The 22,106-nt window shown below is 40.4% G+C and overlaps 1 protein-coding gene across 6 annotated transcripts in view; it reads left to right on the top strand.

The window, feature by feature from the left end:
* lhx5 (LIM homeobox 5) overlaps window positions 1-22,106 on the top strand; it is a 57,073-nt gene that overhangs the window by 7,215 nt on the left and 27,752 nt on the right. The window lies entirely within an intron of this gene.

A 22,106-nucleotide genomic window follows, 5' to 3' on the forward strand; every position in this document is an offset into this window, starting at 1 on the left:
ATTCTCTTCTTTTGTGTGTGCTGGTGTGCTGCTCATTCTCCTCAATCCAGAAAATTCAGACAGTCTCTTTATTTCTCATTAGTGCATTTTGACAGTTAATGAGTGGACTGGTGCGTTTTCATGCGAGCTCCACCTGAGTCTGCATAGTGAGTGAGAAAGTGAAGGAGGGAGATAGTGGATGGGGGTGAAATTCATGTTGATAAATCATGTGGTCAGTAGCACAGGCCTATGTTTATCTCCTGCTGTCAGTGGAGTATGCAGTCTGAGATACTGCTCACACACTGCAACACACACACACACACACACACACACACCAACAAAAACGACAGAGGATTGCCGCTACTTGCGATTTCTTGCTTTTCCTCTTCCTTGCACCCCCTCCCTCACACCTCTTTACTCCTCCATGGGGGGGATGAGGATGCCAGATACAGAGCAAATTGCCCGTTTACATTGCTCTGTCCACCCCAGAATCCCATCAGTTAGCTGTTTGTGCTGATTGCAGGCTAACTAATAGACTTTAAACCAGTCTCTCCCACTCTCACTGTTTTATGTTTAACCTGCTCTCTCTGTAGTTAGGAATATTTCCAGTTAAATGCCATTCCTTCTGTGCACAAATAAGCAAAACTTGCACACTATTTTGGTCTTAGCTTCAAAGTTTTGCCCTTGTGTAAATTTGTTGAAGTCTGCACATATCAAGTCACTGTTTTAAAATGGCCAATGGCTGGCAGTGAATGAGTTAAGTAATTGTTTAATATTTCCTTCACCAGTGATCAATATGGTACGAAATTCACATAGCCTTCACTTACCCTCTCATGCTTGTGCCATGTTAATCCATTGTTATACCTTTTCTATACACCGGTGTGTCATAGAGACACGTTTCATCGTGTGCTCATTGTTCGCATACTGCGCATTTACATATGTGTGCGTCATGACACATGCTGTGAAGTGTGTGCTCTCACACTCATGTTTGACAGTTGGGAGTGTCACCGTGACATCCTGGCCTCTGTGAAAAGACATGAGCCACAGTCTATGCAGATGAATGCGTGTGTGTGTGTGTGTCTGCAACAGGCCGGTGGGAAGAGAGACAGATTGCGTTTTAACAGCCATCGCTGTCATCTCCAACAGCTGTCTTCTTCCCATTCTCTATTCAGAGGGCCTGTGTTTGCATTGTCTCCCTCATGACTCCCTACACCTTCTGAAGAGAGAGAGAGCGAGAGGGAGAGAGAATGAGAGAGGGAAAAAGAAAGATAAGCCACTAGACCATCCATCCATCCATCCATCCATCCATCCATCCATCCATCCATCCATCCATCCATCCATTCATCCATCTCTTATGATTAGCCAGCTGAGCTTGTGGCTGTCTTAGGGCAAAATGTGTGTTACACTCGGGACAAGTTGCCAGTCTGCCACTGGACAGTAAAAATTAAAACAGAGAAAAATTCAAATACAGACAGAAAAAGCAATATAAGAATCAAAGTTAAGAGGTTAATGTTATGACAGAGGCAACATTAGATTTTTCTGCTATCCCTCTCAATTTTTTCATTCTCTTCCATCTGCTCTAAATGTTCTATATCCTCAGTTTTGTGTTTCTCCATTAAATTGCATCTCCACCTCCCACCACCCTTTACCCCAGCCTCCTGTCTTGTATCTCTCCTCCAGCTCTGCTTCTTTCGCCTACCTCTCCACCCGCTCATTGCCTCCCCCTCCACCCTGCTGCTGCTGCCGCTGCCCTGTCTCTCTCCCATGTTGTCTCTTATCAGGTAGAGACGAGATAAGGCCGCTATCTTGCCGTGCCAGGGCTTTGACATGATGCTTTAATGCATAATAAGTTCACTCATCTTTTAATCAATGCAGCCAAATGATAAATTTCTGAAGGGTTAACAGTCAGTCATTGGCAGATTTGGAGAGAAAAAACATAGAGATAAAGTCTGCCTCCAAATCAGACAGGAGGGTGTTGGATTTTGCACAGACAAGTATGCAAATCAGATGTACATATGTACAGTCACTGTCAAATTCATAGCAGACCCCAGGAGCATTGTATCTTTCTCAGTATTTTCTGGAAGAACTGGCTATGATATTTCTATAAGTCCACATTGCCTGAAATCTCCCACCATGTTGCTGTTGTTGTAATTGTGTAAGATCACAATGAGTTCTATTTCTATTTAATCTTTTCTAACCCATTCCAAGATAAATATCTTGGATGCATAATCAACCTGTTCAGCAATAGCATAATTAGTTCTAATTTTTAGGACTTTAGTGGTACTTAGAGGGATATCATATCAAACACAGATACGGTCACATTTAAACCTCATTGTGACAGTCTCCAGTTTTCTTTCAGTTTTGGCAGCCACACTATAAAAGAAAAACTGGTAATATTCCAGATGATTGGATGCCAGAAAAACACTGGATCATCCAGGGTGGAACATCCATATTTTCTGTTGCAAGAATATTTGCTGTCTTCAAGAGTGTGGTAAAGATACCAGGAGAAAGGCTGTTACAAGGGAGAATTAGGTAGGGCTTTAGAAGAGCATCAACCCAGCTGAAGGATTAGTATCTACTTCTTTGTGCAAGGAGGAACAGAACAAACACCACCACAAAATGACCTCATGAGCATGTTTCTGACCAACTGTCACAAAACAGTCATAGCCCAGACTCGTGCCAATCAATTGTTATTCCTCAGGAATTCCCAGAGCTGTCCCCAGAAATTACTCAGGGAACTCGGAATCAGGTTAAACTGAAAACTATGCATTAATTAGGATGTATTATTTTCAGCAGTCCATGATACTGAAGCAAATGTTCACAGAGAAAAAAATAAACACCAAAAACCTAAACTTCTTCAGTGAACACATGAGGCGAAGCTAACAGAAAGATCTAAAAAAAAAAAAAAATTATAAATACACCCAAGAGAATTAGGGGAAGTGGACACAGCTAGGGAACAAGGGCTGGCTGAAACTAATCAAGACAACGATAAAAAGGAAAGCAAAATTAAATGAAATACACAGGAGATAAAAGACAGTCAAAATAAAATGGAAAGTGAGAAGCAATAACTAAAATAAGGACACAAAGAAAAAACAGCTTTACAGAATGAATAACACTTAAGGACACACAGGGAGACCAGTAAGGGAACAACGTAAACTCTACCGTCAAGACTGCATTAATTGTACTTTTCATGTGGCTCTATAAAGGGAAAGTCTGCAAAGTCTCACATTTTGACACCAAAGGTTAAAGTAGATGGTCATGATAAAAAGCATTTCAAAGCATTGTAATTTCTGAAGTGAGTCTTGCAACCTGCTGTACAGCCTGCTGACTGCCTCAGTCTTGTGCAGCCCTTGATGATGCATAGCTAACCTTAAAGGTTTTCACAGAAACACCACAGGTATGAGAAGTACAGGGTGGGCCATTTATATGGATAAACTGTAATAAAATGGGAATGGTTGGTGATATTAAAGTTCTGTTTGTGGCACATTAGTATATGTGAGGGGGCAAACTCCTCAAGATGGGTGGTGACCATGGTGGCCATTTAGAAGTTGGCCATCTTGGATACAACTTTTGTTTTTTCAATAGGAAGAGGGCCATTGTGGTTGCATCCATCTTTTATATATCTATAATCTTATGGTACAGTGCTCTGGCACAATCCAAGACAGTGAACTTTGACATGGGAGACCTTCATTTAAAGGCTTGAATGTTTCCACAAATCTCTCTTTGGCTCTCTTTTCGAAAGTGAAGAAATATTAACTGTGCTGGATCTTTTTCTCAAACAAAAACATTTTTTGCTAACACTGCTATTTTAGAAGTAGAGAAGCCGCCCTCACTAAACCCTGCCTTTCTGTCCTCATGTTCTTAAGTCATCCATTCAAACTTGCCAAACCCCTCCTACTCCTCTTTCTTCTCTTTCTGTCTTGATGGTTAGTTCATGGGTCACCCAGGTGACAGGGCCTGAGCTGGGAGATAAGAAGTGGTCAAAATGGCATTACTATAGCCGGCACTCTGAGAGGTGACACTGGGGCAGTGGATGGATGGTGAGAGGGGGTGGAACTGGGATGGTTTGGCCAGTGGAGGTGGGGGCTAATCTGCCATCATTTCAAGTAATAACACATTAGTGATAATCATCGCTACACACAGAGAAAGAAGGACATACACGCACACATATGGAAGGTGCACACAAAGACAGAGCCACGATAACAAATAGAAATACAGAAAGACTGCTTCTTATTCACTCTCTGTCTCTCACTGTAAATCACAGCTCTCTGTACTTCACCCCTGCTGGTGCCCCTCCCTCCAGTCCTACGTGGATATCAGGCTGGTGCAGAAGGGCTCAGCCCAGCTGATAGCAGGTCCTCTGGGGGTTGGGGGCGGAGTACTGAGGGGTGAGACATGGGTGGGTGGAGGTGGCGAGCAGTGGCGGTTAGCGTTTGTGTGTGCGTGTGTGTGGAGGGGTATGGGAGCAGCAGCTCAGGGACTTTGAAGCTTACCCTGCTCCCTGCGATATGGAGGTCAGGGGTTAGGCAGGGCAGGATGGCTCGAGGAACAAATTTGTGTATGTGTGCTTGTGTAGGTGCTTGTGTTTGCTTGACTTTTTGTTGAAATCATTCCTGTGAGCCAAGATAATCAGAATTTCTGAGACTCTTAATATGTGTGTTCTGACTGACACCCTGCAAGTTCTACATCTTTATAGCTTTTGCCAGTACCCAGCAGTCAGCCAGGCAGATGAGTGTGTGTGCAGGTGTAACAACTCATGAAGAGAAATTGCCCTCTTTTCTTTTTCTTTTTCAGAGTGATTGAGAAAATATAATCAATTTAGGAGACACTTCATCGTGAGGCAAAATGGCAATTTGACCCCTGCAGAGCACAGGTCTGATGAGAGAGCGAGGGCTGTATTGTCACAGGTGCAGAAATGCTATGGAACCACATGTTAGCATTAAAAAGAGAGAAAGCAATTTCCTTTGTTTTGTGTCTGCTTGGATTTACTTCTCGCTTGGATTAGATGACACACGGGCAGAAGTTTGCCAGAAATTAATGAAGAAATTTGTCTGGGTATGAAAGAGTCTAAAAAAATGATTACTTAAATACTTAGTTTATTCGTGTTACTAAGTCATGTTTTCTGTGTATTACCATATAAACAAGTCCTCCAAATTAAATGCCAAAAAACATGTGCTACACATATAAGTGCGTTCTCAGCTTCCTCCCATATTGTAGAACAACATCCATTCTCAGTGCCTTCCAATGCATCTAAAAATCACAGTTCCAGAAGAATAACAGTCAAAGAACTTGAATCAGAAAGAAAAAACATTTGCCTAGTTAAGATGGTGAAAAATGGTGAATATAATTATTAGACATTGTCAGCCTGTTATATCAAAACCCATCATTTTGTTGACCCAACTATCTCTCTAACCAAAGCTTCTGTTTCAGTTATTGTGGCTTCAAAATAAAGCAACACTATTTACGCCTTTACTGCTGATGGACAAATCTTAAGGGCAATATAGCTGCTAGAATTATTTATCACTTAAATGTCAACCATAGACTGTATATAAAGGATGGATGTAGCCACTGCACTGTCACCCACTCGGATTTGTGTAATCTCTGAAGATGAAGTGACAATATTTGGACAGGAGTGGAGTGGGTGGAGTGCTGAGTTATCTGTATATGCTAGCAGTTTTGTTGACCAATACAATTTCACTCACAGAAACTACACGGCAAGCTTCCAGATAGGCTAGGGATGAGAACTGAAAACGGTCCCAGGAGTTCAGTTCATTGGAATGGTTAGTCTGCTTGCCTACTGATTCCTCTTATCGGTTCCACTTGCACATGTGCTACAATCAGCTGATTTCAGTTTGTGTGCAGGAGGAGGAAAGTAGCAGTGCAGTGTGAGTGTGGATATAGGCATTCATTTTTATTCCACAACAGAACAATTGTGCGATGGTAAAGTGTTAATTGCATGCAGAACAGAACAGTGGGATTATTCCAAAAACTGTAGTCGTTGCAAGAAAATGTACAGACACCATGCTCATGCTAAACTAGCCAAGAACCCAGAGGGATGTTAGCTGAGTGAATGCGACCCTAGCCCACCAGCCAGACCTTGAACTTTAACAGGTAACAACCTAATGAGCAGTCAGACTGCAGTGTCTGTTTCTACCTCTTCATGTTTGTACAGTAGAATCACTGGTGATATCTATGTGATACTTGTGTTCATATCTAAATACTAAGAGAAAGATCATAAGATGTTCTCATTAGAATAGGGATTTGATGTGTGGGACTGTAGTCTATAGGTTTATATTGATAAATGGTAATTATGAGACAATTCATTTCAGGTCATTCATTCTGGATTATTTTAAAGAAAAGTGTTCTGTGTAATATCTGTAATACATTACTTTTATTGAGTAACGAACCAAACACTGCTCACAACAAAGTGGGGAAATACCGCCAACGTGCACAAGATGTTTGAGGTGGCAACAAATCTCCAAAATGACCCATACCAACAATGACGTCGTGATTATGTTGATATACGGTGTCCCATTCCTCTGTGTCATAGAGCTCAGTTGTTACCAGTTGTTATCACTCTGATCAGTCAGCCACTCTGCCGCATTTAGTAGCATGTTGTTGCATTATTATAACTGCTGGCATGTAACATTTGCACCGGAGCTAAATAAGTTGCAGAATCAGTCAATATGGACATAAATCCCAGTCACATTGAACTGGTAAATACTCACAACAGAGCACAAACTACGCATTAATTGGTAGTGGAAAATGTTCCCCAACAAATTCTATAATTCATCCTTGCTTTTCAGTATATGTTAAAAATTACAGTCCCTAGCTTTGGAAATTTACTTTCGGAAATTAAATCATATATCAGCGAGCTGTTTTTCATTTTATGTCTTCGGTAGGAACCAATTGCCTTATAGCTTAAGGCCAGCACTGGGAAGTTATTTTAAAAGGACTAATACATTGTTGATTTTAGTCTAGTCGTGGGATTTTTTTGGACTGTGAAAAAAATATGGAATAACACCAACATGTTTTTTTTCCTTTTCTTTTTTTCCCTGGACTTTTCCTTTATTGCTTCTCCTCGTGCCTGTCTCTACATTGTCATCTGACTTCTACCTTCCATCCTCATTCTCTCATGCCTCACAGCCTCTCTAATATACCTTTACTATGCTTCTTCTTGCTGCTATAGTTTTTCTAACCTGTCCCCCTTCTCTCGTTCTCTCTCTCTCTCCCTCCCTCCCCCCCTCTCTCTTTCTCTCTCGCCATTTCAGCTCCTGCATTCTTATCTCTATGTTGCCGTCCTCAGTAATTATTATTATGTGCTGCAGAGATAATTCGAAAGCTGTGAGGAGAGAGAGGAGAGAAAAAAAAGGGATGAAAGAAACAGTGGCTGTTGCTTCCTGGGCTGTGCTTCTCTTATCTGACCTTGGGCAGAGCCACTTATTGTTAGGCAAATCTCATGTGCAGAAAAATGGAGTGAACGGCTGTGAGAGCGAGAGAGGTGGTGGTGGTGGTGGTAGGGTAGTCGGGAGGGGATAGAGAGGGAAAGGGGAGGGAGGGACTGAGGAGGAGATGGATGGAGGTGGAAGGAGAGACGTCAGAAAGCAGCGGGTAGAAAGAGTGTTTTATGGAGTGATAGGGAAAGAACTGAGCGGCAGAAGAGAGGAATCGAGGTGTTAAAAATTTTCCCAGAGAGGTAAAAGCGGGCAGATGTGTGCGCGGTTCAGGGGAAGGGGACAAAAAAGGGAGGGAGCAAAAGAAAAAAGAAGATGTGTATTTGAGGCAGGATGTAATGACGACGAATGTTGCAGAAAAGTAGAAAATGAGAAAAAAATATTATTTTTATGGAAAGGGAGAGAAAAATAGTTTAATATGTAGTGTCCCGTTTTCATTGCCTAGTCAAGTACTGTAGACACTTTAGGCTTGTTCAAATAAATCCCCTTCCCCCGCTGGAGAGGAGTCATAAAATCAATTCACTATTTGTTTGGGAAGAGAGCATTCTCAAATTTGTCTATACTAAATTGTACTTCTTGTGGACGTGACGCACGATGTCTGCCTCTATTGACTGCTACCTATTGACTATATTTCACGTTATCTCCTAGTGACCTCTTCTTAGTGAACACATATTATATTTGCATAATGTACAGCTAATGTTTTTTTTGTTATACATAGGAAACTTTCCAGTTTTTTTTATAAAGGGTGCTCACTTTTGTTGCATCTTAACAGTTATTTCCAGGCTGCAAGGTGATTTAGAAGGCTTGAAGCGGTGCAGTGGGCACGTACACATGCGAGGGGGAACCATAAATTCCCATCAGTGGCATCTTAGGCCCATGAGGGGCTGATGTGTGGCCTTTTCTGCCTGCTGCAGCTCGGCTTCCTTTAATTACAACCCATTCTGCAGGAACAACAGGCTGTCCTTCCACCAGATTTAAAATGACCTACTCCTAGTAATTAATCGGCCTTCATGTCCTTCGCTAAGTGTAAAGTGTGTGCGTGTGTGGGTTGGTGTGAATATGTCATTTTCTATTCAGATTCACAAATATGAAAGGAAATCAGCAGAAATATAAGATACATGTTAACAACTTGGATGGTCAGTTTAAAGTTTTGAAACAGTTCACTGTGTAACGTATAAAGAGGTGAATTAAGTACCCTGTCTTATTATCCCTTTTGAAATAATAGCTATAACCACTTGCTTTGCTTTTTGGTTATCTTTGTTATCCTGGATTTCAACTGTGATGTATTATTTTTAGTTTTATTTCATTTTTTAATTTTTAACCTTAATACTATTTGACACCTCTTTGAATTTTTTTATAAGACTTTCCAATGATAAAATCAATTTCCACATTTAAACGTTTGGGTTATGTAACAGGAAATATTTGCTTGACAAATGTTGCTTACTTCTTGTGGAAGTGAGGCATTACGAGGCATCAAAATCATGCATGAAAATGAATCTGGAAATGTCAAAAACTGATGTTCCTCTAATGGCCATTAGAGGTTGGCTCCAGGAATGACTCCCATGTTAAATGCTAAAAAGCCCGATTACAGCGTTGTATGAAAAAATGTGTTTGGCCTCCATAGTTAAATTGTATCTTCATGAAAACTGTACACAGGGACTTTATTTCTATGCAACATGTCCTTGTAAAGTGTGTTGACATGGAGTTTCTGTTTGGTCCAGTGGCCAATCCCACCATACGTAATGCGTTAGAGCAAAGAGCGTGATTATGTGAGGTAATACCGGTTGTGTTACTAATGCTGAGAGGTAATCTGAAAATTTTATATATCTTAGTTTTAAAAAACAAAACAAAACACAAAAACCCTAAAAAAAACAACAAAAAAAAACGATTACAGTTTTGTTATCAGTTCTATAAAGAACAAATACAAGTACTTTATTTTGTGTTTTTCTCAACTAACATGATAAGTAAATACAAAAATCATAAATATATTGATTTTATGAGATTATGAAGTTGTCATTTTACACTCCTATTCCCTTTTTTTCTATTACAAAAAGTACTTAAATAATTAATTGTTATTTCAGTTGTTGCTCTCTTTGGGTTTTAGTAAGGATGCACATCTCCTTTTGAGCAACATATTTGTTAAACATAAGCTTATTAAAATGTGGAACATTGTCTCAGTGTCTGGGATGATCAACAAAGGACAGATATGCCTGGCAAATAGTACTCAGAACACTGAGTGAATAAAAAAATGCATCTTCTGAAAAGTGCTAGCAACAGCTCATAAATTTCCAAAACTCTCCATTTGTCGAAGTATGCCAACGCCTTTTTGAACAAATAAAAAAATAATCCAAAACACAAAAACAAGGGTAGATACGTCCATATTTTCCATACAGTCTATGATCAGGATTGACGTACTATACCTTTCTCTAAACCGAAGTGTATTTTTCACTTCACTTAATTAATCAATGAGTTATTATCTGAATAACAGTAAAACTAGAGCAATAATAGCAGGCTGTATTTGTAGTGAGTAAATGCTCTCTCCTATGACTAGTATTTAGGAAAGCACTTCAAAGATTGTCTGTGACAGCATGCTTGAAGTAAACACTCATGCCTGGTCACGCAATTTACCTGCACATATGAACAAGCTGACAGCATTCCTGGGAGTCACTAAAACAACATTCAGTGTGTTCACTTTAACGTGTACATATGGCGTTACAGAGCACAACATATATCATCATCAGTGGCAGCATCATATTGCCTGTGATCATTCTTATTATCATCATCACTGATGCAAGCATTCTCCCATGGCCTCCTGCCCTGTGATTGCTGATCTGTCCTCTCCAGAGCCACAGGAGCTCTTGTGTCCTCTGCCCCTTGTTCCCTTGTAAAACCACATCTTTATTCCCCCTCCCCTTTTTTTTAGCCCTTCTCTCTCTCCAATCCACCCCTGCCGGCTGCTCAATTCAGCTTCTTTAACCAAGGAACAAACAAACAAAACACCCTAGGGTAATGAGGCCACCTTGGGGAATGGACACAGTGAAAGAAGCCTTGCGTATTGATGTGGGATTGACCATTATTGAGAGAAAGAGAAAGAAAAGGAGGGAAAGGAGAGATATGGAGAGAGCAGCTCTGATCTGATGGAGTGGATTGAGCTGTCTGATGCTGCTTGAGTGAAAAAAGGTGACAAGACAAAACCCTGATCAGTGACTCAGGCAATGAGATAACCACCTTTGGGCCATTGTACTCAGAGCAGTGGTCTGGATTTAACTCACGCTTTCCCACACTATGAAGAGGACTGGAGTGTGAATATGTGGACAGTTGGGTGATGTGACCGGAGTGACCCAGGGGTGTAGAACAGTTTTTCCCCTCATCAACCTACATGACCACAACAAGCTCGAGCAAACCATTAAAATTTAAATGCATGCTGAATGTGGTTAAGAGTTTGGAACAATTAAAGACTGTGTAAGCTTAACTTCAATACCTTTTCTTTCATCGTCTTTTCACCAGTCAATTTGTCTCAGGTATAAAAAGTAATTCTTAACACTGAAATCTCAGTTTTAATGAATAAGACATGTCTTTTATAAGGAGTGGACTGGAATAAGACCTATATACAAAGCTATCCACAACTCCACCAACTCTGTTTGAAGATGTGCTGAAAAGCCTTCAAATGCAATCTGCAGTAGTAATGAGATGCTGTACACTAGCAAAAAAAAAGAAGAAGAAAGAAGCAATGACAATGACAATCATGTTCCTTTAATCAAACCGAATTGATCAAGTAATTGTTAATTTAAAAAGATAGCAGCTTAAGTATCGGTGTCCCGTCTTGCACGGCTAATTAACTTCCTTCCTAACTTGTTTTTTTCTTTAATTCCTTATTAGAGTGGACCACTTCAGATTTGACCCTCTCGGATTAGAATAGTTATGGTGGGTTTTTTCTGTTGTTGTTTTTTTAGCATACAACGTCTTTTTCACGTGCTGTTATCTGTTAGTCTGTTTACACTGGAAAAAATACCTGATTGTACAATGTCTACCAAATCAGCTCTTGTCATGTTTCTTTGGTGTGACGCTTTAGTACATCGAGGACTTCAACTGCAAGTTTGTTTATATAAAAAAAGAAAATAGAAGAGAAAGATTTATACCTGCAAAACCTCACAATTTTATCATAATGCAGCTCTGAATTCTAAGTAAAAAATGTTTATAATTGACAAAGTAGACCAGTTCTGGTTTAGGCCATGCCCACAGTGATAAAAGACTGCATGTAAAAAATATAATGTATTTGCAACACAGTGCTAGTACTGTGGCTTTAGTTTGAAATACATTACTTCAAAATCTGTGACACAGGTCGAGTAATGCAATACCTTTCTAAAAGTATTACATTCAACTCTTGCATCTGACTCACATCCTCTGCAGATGTGGACTATTTTGGATCTAGTGACACAACACACTGAAATACCATAACATAAGTTTAACTCAAATGATAGATATATGATTTATTTTGCTCACAAATATATATTTAGATCCAGTAATTGTTCAAATTGTAACCAACTGTGCTGGTCAGCCCCTAAATAATTAGAAAATATTTCCAAAGATCAAGATATGCTATTTCTGACATGCACAAGTAGTAGCTGCTTTGACAACTTCAACTGCAATTCAACAACAAATCCAAAACAACTGTGAAAAAACTGTAATCTAGACACTTTCATAATTGTAAGGCAGGACTGCCATGCTACATATTATAGTCTCTGATTTTCCTGTGTAGTATTTTGAGTGGAAAATGAATTGAAGGAAACTACAGGACTGGTTCTGGCAATGAAAAAAGGTCTGGTTGAACTTGCTTATGATTGGGGAACGCTTTCTAATGAGCGTTTTTCATAAATCATAATGAAAAACGTTGTAAAGAGAGTAAATAATGTTTACTAATTGTTTGAATAATTAATTTATAAACCATGTATCATTATTATACCGGTGTTTTGTTTTAGTCTATAAAAAAAAAAAATGTAGTGTGTCTATTTGATGACTATTACAAGGCTAAAAGTGTGTTTATAATAGTTCTTTTACAGAGCATTTAAGTAGGCAGGTGATGTGCCAGTGACATAAATATCAAGCTCGTCCTCTGGGAGACCACTGGTTTTCTGTCCTGTTTGACTTATTTTTTACTTTTGTTCTCTGCGTTTCTAGGTTTGACTTAGGTTCTCAAAGTACATGGTTAGATTTAGGAAAAGATGGTGTTTCATTAAAAACTCCTAGTAGTCCTCCATAGGCATCCTCCATAAGCATCCATATGTGAAAGGCTGCAAGTGAGCCTGGTGTCAGTATTGCCATGACTGGTACATCACAGCAGTGTTGGCAAAAGGACACCTTGTCCTTATCTTTAAAGCGCCAGCTTTGACAAACCATCATTTGAGACCCTGGGAATGAGAACAGACACACATATCAGTAATGAAACCTTTATTACAAGGTTAACGCAAACATTTGATCATCATTAACAGAATGTAGTAAAATGTTCTGTGTCAATGTCATCAGAATGTCACTGTTGACAAGTAGAATGCAATACATGCTAATGCTCTTTAATCATCATCAGTAATAAATGGTAAAGTATGTAAATATTAGTTGTTTTACTGTTAACAGTACTGGAAGAAGAAATAATGTTTAAAAATCATTAGTAATGTTATCATTTGTGAATTTTATGTCATTAGTTTGTGTAAAAAGAGATAATACAGACGTATGCCAGGTGTTGTCACAGAGCAAGAGGACGAGTGCTCCCTGGGCAGTTTGCCAGTCCATGTGAGCTAAGACATATTATCAGTTAACATAACCCATACATGGGAGGAAGCCAGGTTATCTGGAGAGACGACGCACACAGACACGGGGGAAACTTTTCTAAACGCACACAGAAAGGCTCCAGCTTGGATTCAAACTCAGGACCATCTTTGCTGTGTGGCAACAGTGCTAACCGTCACACCGATATCTGTGAGAGAGAAGCAGGACACAGAGGTTCACGGTCTTTTGAATTATTTCTCACCTCAGTCAGATTTGATAAACAGCCTCACTGAGGGCAAGTGGCTGCTGGCAGCTTTTGAAAATACCAATCAGATTATCAGCATCATTTTAGCATAAAAGGAAGGAATTATTTCATTTTCAAATCAAGGCATCCAGACAAGGTTCCAACCTCTGCATTATGAAAAACAAGAACATAAATGGCTTTTATTAACTTTGCAGCCAATGATGCTGATAATTGTCATTGGCTGTCATTTGTAAAAGGGAAATCTCATCATGTATCTTTTGGATTTTTTTTCTCATTAAATGTGCTCATCAGTAATCCCCAGTCTCACTTTGTACTTTGCTGCATTCCCTTGTTGCATGCTGATAAAATGTCCAATTGTTAGCTTTTGAAACAGCAACAATTCTGGCAAAAACAGAAACAAGAAAGGTGTAAATATACTGGGATTCATTCGTTGCCTTTTTAATGCTAACATTCTCACTTTTAGGGTTTCAAACGATTCAGTGAGGTGCGACTTTAGTTTATTTGAACTCACACTATTTAAGAAAAAATCTACCTATGTTTCATATATCTGTGCTCAGACATCACATCGATGGCGTTGCCATGCAGTATGGAGGATGTTTGTGACAATGAAGACCAGGGCCAGAGTGAAGGGCAGCTGCCAAAGCAGGAACCTGTGTGACAGTTGTAAATGACTGGCCCGATCGGCTCCTTGTAGTAATTATCTAAATGGGCTCATTCAAAACCTCTTCATTGTGGAATCAGTTAATTAATTAGCTGTTTCACTGACAGGATAATGGTGAGAGCATGCTAAATAGATTAGTCTGGAACTTGATTTATCGTTCCAAGGCACCCCCCACCCAACTCTGTTTATCACCACCTCTCACCCCCCTTTCTCTCTCCGTGTGTGTTTTTCTCTTGTCTTTGTAGCATCTATAGCAGCCACCCACCTACTCTCTGAAATTTCTGCAACTAGATACAAAGCTGCTGAGGTGATAAGGCAAAAGGAATTCAGATACAGCATCGCTGAGTTACAAAGAGATTTCCAGCCGGACAGGTGTTCACTTTATACACCAGCGCAAGCTGCATCCCTGATAGTTATATGGAGCACAGAAACAATGCATGGAGATACTGAAACTGGTATAGGCAGGGTTAACGAGCCAGCATGAATGACTGAGTGGTGGCATTTACTATTACTTTTACCATTGTTTAACCTAATTTCATCTTTGTATGTAGTGCAATTTCTGTCAATTATAAAATGTATAAAATAAAATAAAATTTTACTTGAAACGTGTTTGATATGTTAGGAAAATGCCTAGACTCAAGATCGCTGTACGCTAATTTGATTGTTCTACAGCAGCACAACTGTTGTAGTCAAAGGTAGAGTGTGTATAGCAGGGAGTATATGACAGTATGTAGGTATAGCATTAAAAAAAACACACTATGCTAATGTGTAATGTGAAAAGCACTTGAGTGGTTTATAGGACCAGAGAGCACTGTACAAATGAAATCCATTAAAAGGCAGAAAGAAAGTCAGGCTAAAACGTAAACTGTGTCAATTAGTAGACTTTGGCTGTCACTAAGGCACAGGTAGGTGTGTCTATAAATACAGTAGTTTACTCGATTAAATGAATATATTTCATAGACATTTCTTAGAGTGAGTCAAACATTTTCAGTAGTATTCTTTCAACTGAAGTCCTGGTGACATTGAGGACAAAGAAAAAGAATTTGAAATGATGAGTAGTCTTAAATGCAGATTGCCATGAAAGGTCAAGAGGCTTTGGTGTTCTCTGTTTTAGGAGAGTCTTTAAAATTCTCCCACAGGAAATGACACCATCAAGATTCTCAGCAGGCAATAAAATACCTGCTGAGAATCATGATGCACATCGATGAAAGCTAAAGACTCCTTGGGTCCACTGGATAATTGGGTCATCTTCTTTGAGCTGCTCCCTTTAGTGGTCGCCACAATGGATCCTCTACTTCCATCTACCGTAGCATCCTCTTCTGGCACACCAAACCTCTGCTTGTCCTCCTTCACTGCATCCATGAATCTTATCTGTGGACATCTTCTTCTCCTGCTGCCTGACAGCTCCATACTCAACATGCTTTGCCAAATACATCCACCATCTCCTGTCTGCACATGGTCAAACCATCTCATCCTTTCCTCTCTGACTTTGTCTCCAAACTACTAAGCCTGGGCTGTCCCTCTGATGCGCTAATTTCTAATGCTGTCCTTTTTGGTCACTCCTAACAAAAATAGCATCTTCAACTCTGCCACCTCCTGTCTTTTTTGTCAGTGCCACTGTCTCCAACCCATACATCATAGCAGGTCTTACTATCATCTTGTAAACCTTCTCTTTCACTCTTGCTGCTATCCTCCTGTGACAAATCACCCCTGACACTTGTCTCCACCCACTCCACCCTGTCCGCACTCTCATCTTCACCTCTTTTGTGCACTGTCCGTTACTTTAAATGGTTGACTTCAGGTATTTAAACTTGTCCACCTTCACTACCTCTGCTCCATCAGATCTTGAGTGATGACACTAATTTCCAGAGAACTTGTTGATCCGTGGACGGTGATTTTGTGCATGTTGACCTCTTATCTCAACCGTAATCTGAGCAGGTTAGGCCTGCAGCCTATGTTACCATGACGATGTACCTTGGTGAGAAGTGAAGCACCTCCATAACCCTGAAAACCCAGAGTTAAACCTGAAGGTACCTCACTAAGTGCCCAAACATACTACACAGCAGAGGCCTCTGGTGTTTGCAAGATGCACATGACCTAACAGTGTGGCATGCTTAAAAATCATGAATTTATTGTGTTCAACCTTTGTCTTATTTTTGGCATGTCTGAGCAATTATCTGAAGACGGATATGATTAGATTAGATTATCTTCACTGCAGCTTTGGTATTATTATGTGTCTCTCAGTTTATTCAAAACAACCACAGCTCAGCACAGAAGCTCACATTTGTCTTTCTCCAGAGCAGAAGCTCTGTAGCTTCCCTCCACACATTTATGTCAAAACCGAGGACACAAGAAAGAACATAGCCAGAAATAACCTGGTTGAATTATTTTTGGCCTGCTTGTTGGGAGTGGGGTGGAGTTTTTTTTTGGTTTAATTTTTTTAAAGATATTAATCACATGCTGGGCTCCATATAAATATAGCAATTGACACAAATGTTCTCCAAGACAAAAAGATTTTCCTTTGGGGTCAGATATTAAAAAGTGCCAGAGGTGTGGACTCGAGTCACATGACTTGGACTCGAGTCAGACTCGAGTCATTAATTTTATGACTTTAGACTTGACTTGAAAAAATGTTCTAAGACTTGTGACTTGACTTGGACTTTTACACCAATGACTTGGGACTTGAATTGGACTTGAACCGGTTTACTTGAAAAGACTTGATATTTTACCCCAAATATAAAATTTAACATGCATATTATATAGAGATTGAAAATGTGACGTCATTCACGGGTAGAACCGCAAAGGATTCTGGGAACTCGTGGCAAGCGGTACTAGGCTTTCAATTAAAATCAGTTATACAGCGATAAAAAGAAACACAAAAATGTCAAGAAGCCGTTGTATTATTAACTGCAATAGCCGGTCGCATGACAGCCACGGGAAGCCGACGAGTAAAGAGATCGGTTGTTATCGGATTACGTCGTTGAAGAGAAATTGTTCGAGCCATGTTTCCGAAGTAACAAAGAGGCGACGGGTGTCCTGGATTGCAGCCATTCAAAGACCAAATATAACGTCCCAGAACACTCCAGCTCACAGGTTAGTCTGCTCCAAGCATTTACACGAAGGTCAGTCTGCTGTTGTAGTTAATGCGTCATTTTTCTTAACATAATTAGTGATATAGGTTACAAGCAAGTCTGGCGCTGAACAGAAATTGTCGCGCTATGCTCCTTTGTTTATTGTGCATAAATAGTGAATTGTCCTGACACAATATTGCGTTTCGCTTCTGTTATTATGGTACATTGACAAAAACATATACTTTTATTCACAGGATAAAACAGTTTTTTGTATCACTAATTGCCCAGTACGATTACAGCATACAGTATTATTGTCACTGCTACATTTCTGTGATGCTACCAGAAATTATTTCCACTACTAATTAATTACCGTTGAGCTCAAAGGTCCTATTAATAAACGGTTAAGGAATGTGTATTTATGACAACGATTTGTGAGACTGGTAAACTTATGATACGTACGATGGTCTTTCGTTCTACACGGTGCATTTCAAGGTCCTGCACCCATCCAGCGGTAAACTGTACCTGGGCTTGTTGCAGTGACCTGAAGTTACTAAACTTCATGAGTGTATGCACTCACTCCAAGAACCGTATAATTATAAATATGCATATAAATATGCTACGATGAGATAGCTGACTTCATCTAACTAGCAAATGTTGTCCAGGCTACGTTGGTGATGCAGTTTTTTTTTAAATATGTATGATATTTTTGTCATGCGATTTTAAAGCTGGTCCTACAACCGCATCCAAGAATAACATGCAGCTTATCTCAGAACTGTCGGTGAAAATTATTCTTGGAGCTAGGTTTAATTGAGCTGCATTTTAAAGAGGTGCAATTTTACAATTTGTGTATATTTTCTAAGTTCACTATTTTGTCATGTGTTGAGAAAAACACAGATTTTAAAATTACATGGTCTAATATTTACATTTAGCATAACTGCAACATGCTTTTTTTCGTTTTTTTTTTTTTTTTAAAGACTCGAAAGGACTTGAAATTCAAAGTTTCAGACTTGAGACTTGACTCGGACTTTTACACCAGTGACTTGAGACTCGACTCTGACTTGCCTGACATTACTTGAGACTTGACTTGAGACTTGAGGATAAAGACTTGAGACTTACTTGAGACTTGCAAAACAATGACTTGGTCCCACCTCTGAAAAGTGCTGACTTTAATGCAGTATAATAGCATCTACAGTATCAGGTGTTATTTTTGTGCAGAGGCTGTAATGGTGCTACATCAAGACCAATTGGCTAATTTAAAGGGTCAGTTTGGTTTTTAGGACAATGACTTTCACTCATAGTTATAGTAATGTAGATAGCTCTGAGTTTTCATACAGGACACTGCAATACAGTGTCGTCGCCGCAATACAGTGCGAGTGCATACGTTTTAGGTAGTTTGGGGTGCGCAAAGCATCTAAAGCTTGCATCTAACCTTTGAATCAATTCAAAATGGATGGGGTGGCGTATGCTTTTTGGAAGTTTTTAACAAGAAATCTTTTATTGGGAGGGAGCTGATGGGTGTTGGATGAAGCAACTCTCTAATACCTTTTTTCTTTATTTCCTATAATGCTGTTTTATTTCCAAGGTGCTTGGGGTTGAGTGTCCCCAGCAGCTCGACCATAGCAAGCTCAGCAAACAGAGCAGATCTATCATTATGTCACTGAAATTGTGTTGCTAAGAAACAGCTTGTGTCCAAGTTTATCATATCCAACAATTGATATTCACAAATTCTGCAACAGGAACTAAACTTGAACAAGTGCAAAATACTCCTTTGCAGTGCATTTCACCATCTGCAGCGGCATCATCCCTCCTTGGAGAAAGTCAGCTGAATAAGTCATCACCACATAATCACATGATGTTACACAGTTGACACATTCTATATATAGTTTCTCATATATTGTCTGTAATCCTGAAACTGTAGCTCAAGTGGACTGAACACAGTGACCAAGTGAGCCACTTAAAATAAATAAACATCATTTGTAACTGCGAGTGCTCAACCCTCTGTGAGTTTTTTTTATTATTATTTTGAACGCAGTTCATACGAGCACATGATAGCTGTCAGAGTATATTAGCTTTTGATTTCAGCTGAACTAAACTATACGCTAAATTTAATTGCACTGAACAGAATATACCCAATACTCCGACGCAGCATCAGAAATGATAGGAGAATAATATTTCCAGTGTGACTGCGGTACAGTGCACGTAAATCACAATAGATATATACACAAAAGCAGATTGATGGATGAGCTGGAGAGATGTGTATCCAAAAAGCTCAAATAATAGTCTCATCCTGTGGATTGCTGTTTACAAAAAAAATCATTTCTCTTAATATCATCGAAAAATTAGTTGAAGTTGAAGCCACTTGTGTTTTGAATGACATGCTGTGTCAACTCTTGGGCAACTCTTGTAAAAATCCTCTAAATTAATCCCGTTAATGTTTTCACGTGTCAGCGGTGATAAGCACATTGAAATAATAATAAAAATAATAATAAAACACCCACACATCAGATAAGCACAGTGTCACTTGAAGCTCATAAAAAAAGTTCTTCTGTTGGGTGAAAAAAAAGGCAGATGTAGGTTGTAAGGGTGTGTTGTAGGTGGTGGTGGGGTGGTGGGTGAGGGATAGGATTATGGAGACACAGAAAGAGTGTGCTTAAAAAAAAGGTGTTATTGAGCGCACTGGAATCACTTGATTAATCAAGAAAGGAGAGGCAGAGCTCTCTCCTGCCGATGTCCAATCATAGCAGGAACAGCTCCGGGTGCTGCACGGCAGGCCAAATCCTCTTGTTGCTCCACCAGGAGCATGAAAGCCAGGAGGGGAGTCTCCTTTTGTCTGCACAAAGGCAACCCTAACGTGCTTTCACTATGACAAGGAATGGGAGGGCTATTTGGGGGGGGGGGTGCTGCTGCTGAAAAACAGCCTACAAGAGGTGCGAATAAGATGCCCATTCATCTCCTGAGCTTTACACTAATTCCCCGACCGTCTCCTTTTCTTTCCTCCGTCTGCTTCGCCACAAAACAACAAACAGCGAGAGGGAGTGAAAACACTAGGATCTAGGGGGACTTAGAGCAGACGTGTAATCCCTGCCACTTCTGACCCTCCATCGGTGTGTAAGTCCCTGACCTCCCCATTGAGGAGCTGGGATGTGTGACTAAAGGACGGGTGACCCTCCTGTGCACACATTTGCACCCACACCCACACACACACACTTAGATCCTATTGCCCCCAAAGCAGGCCCTCACTCACACACCCCACACTCCAAGCCTTTTAAAGAGCTGAGCTAAGGAATTCAGGCTTTGGAACACCTCCGCGGTGTTGAAAAGAGTGAGTCTGTGAGGAGTCTATAAGTAGGACCAGGCCTGATCGTGTTTCTTTTCTCCCACCATTTAATTCGTCTTTAGAGGCCATCTCGTTAACACGATCTTCCCTTGCTTTTTTCTTACCTCTGTCCCCTCACAGAAAGACCCCCTCCCTCGCCTCTCCATCTTGCCCAACTTCAAAGGTCCCTGCCAGCCGAGGAAAGAAAGTCACCTCTTTCTTCCATTCAGCCTCTCTCGTCTTCTTCTGGCTCCTCTTTTCTCGCTGTGGCTTTCTTTCTCTCCTCTCTCCTCTCTCCTCGCTTTTTCCCTAAAGCGGCCGCCGAGAAATCATCTCACTTACTGCCGCTGCTTTGCATTTGAAAAAAAGGAGTAATTAGCCAGAGGCAGCGAGGGGGGTGAAGATAGCCTGAGCGAAGGAGGCATTGAAGGAAAAAAAAAGAGAAAAGGAGATGGCCCCTCCTTGCTCTCTCTCCACCTCCCCCTCCTTTGTCCACGATAAAACTCAGAGGACATAAGGCAGGATAACTGCCTACATATTTGCTGCCTACACATCTTCTGCATGTGGCACCAGTAGGCAAGTTGTAACAGATGAAAGACTCGGTCACACCTGATGTAAACTCAAGGTGGGCGTCTGAATGGCTTGGGGGGGGCCCGGAGCCGAACACGAGCCTGGATAATGCCAGAAATTGCCGTTTCAGGGGCCTAGGAGAGCTGTTTACAAGGGAACCCATGAAATTCTTTGCAGTGGCCCTGGCTGCAGCTCAGATTTACCTTTACAAAATAAACACAGAATTACTTTTTATAGGCGCTTTGCTGAGTCTTTTTCCCTTAGTGAACAAAGACAGGCAGTAGGGAATCACATTTGTGGTTATTTTTGTGTACAAAAACTAAAAACTTAAAAAAAAAATGTCAGACCCTCAGATTATAAAGCGCTATTCTTTCCAAACAATGTCAGAAAAACCAAAATCCTATCACGGTTATCTCACTTTGGTGTTTCATTTCAGGACGCGGTGCAGTCCCTGTGGTGTTCCTTCAGCTCATTCACTGTGTGACAGTCTATTTCAATAATCTACATGCGTATAGCCATAAGGCAGAGATAGGCTCAGCCCAAGCATATCTAAAGGTGCAGTGTAATCCTGTAATATGCAGAGTAGTGAGGAAAATTCATTCTCCCCTCACACCCACTGGGGACTTAAGCCCCCCGATGCAGCTGATAGGGATCCAGTGTTATCTCCACAACACAGAACAATTTTACACACTCACTTTGCTGCTCACACACACACACACACACACACACACACACACACACACACACACACACACACACACACACACACACACATGTAAAACCAGAAATCCATGCCATGACCACCTTAAACACATACACATTTGCACACAGCTGCTTCAACGTGCCATAAAAAGAAAAGAATATTCAAATGCATTAAGAACTGACTTGTTCTGTTCATATTTCTATCTGTGGATCACCATGGACCTTCAGCACACACACGCACGCACATCAAAATGAGCTGCTTTGGCTGCTCCTCTCCTCCTCATGGACATTTGCCAATGTAAAATACCACAGTGACAATCAAACTGGA

Source organism: Aulonocara stuartgranti, assembly GCF_965226115.1.
Source record: "Aulonocara stuartgranti genome assembly, chromosome: 7".
In the NCBI taxonomy this organism is placed as follows: domain Eukaryota; kingdom Metazoa; phylum Chordata; class Actinopteri; order Cichliformes; family Cichlidae; genus Aulonocara; species Aulonocara stuartgranti.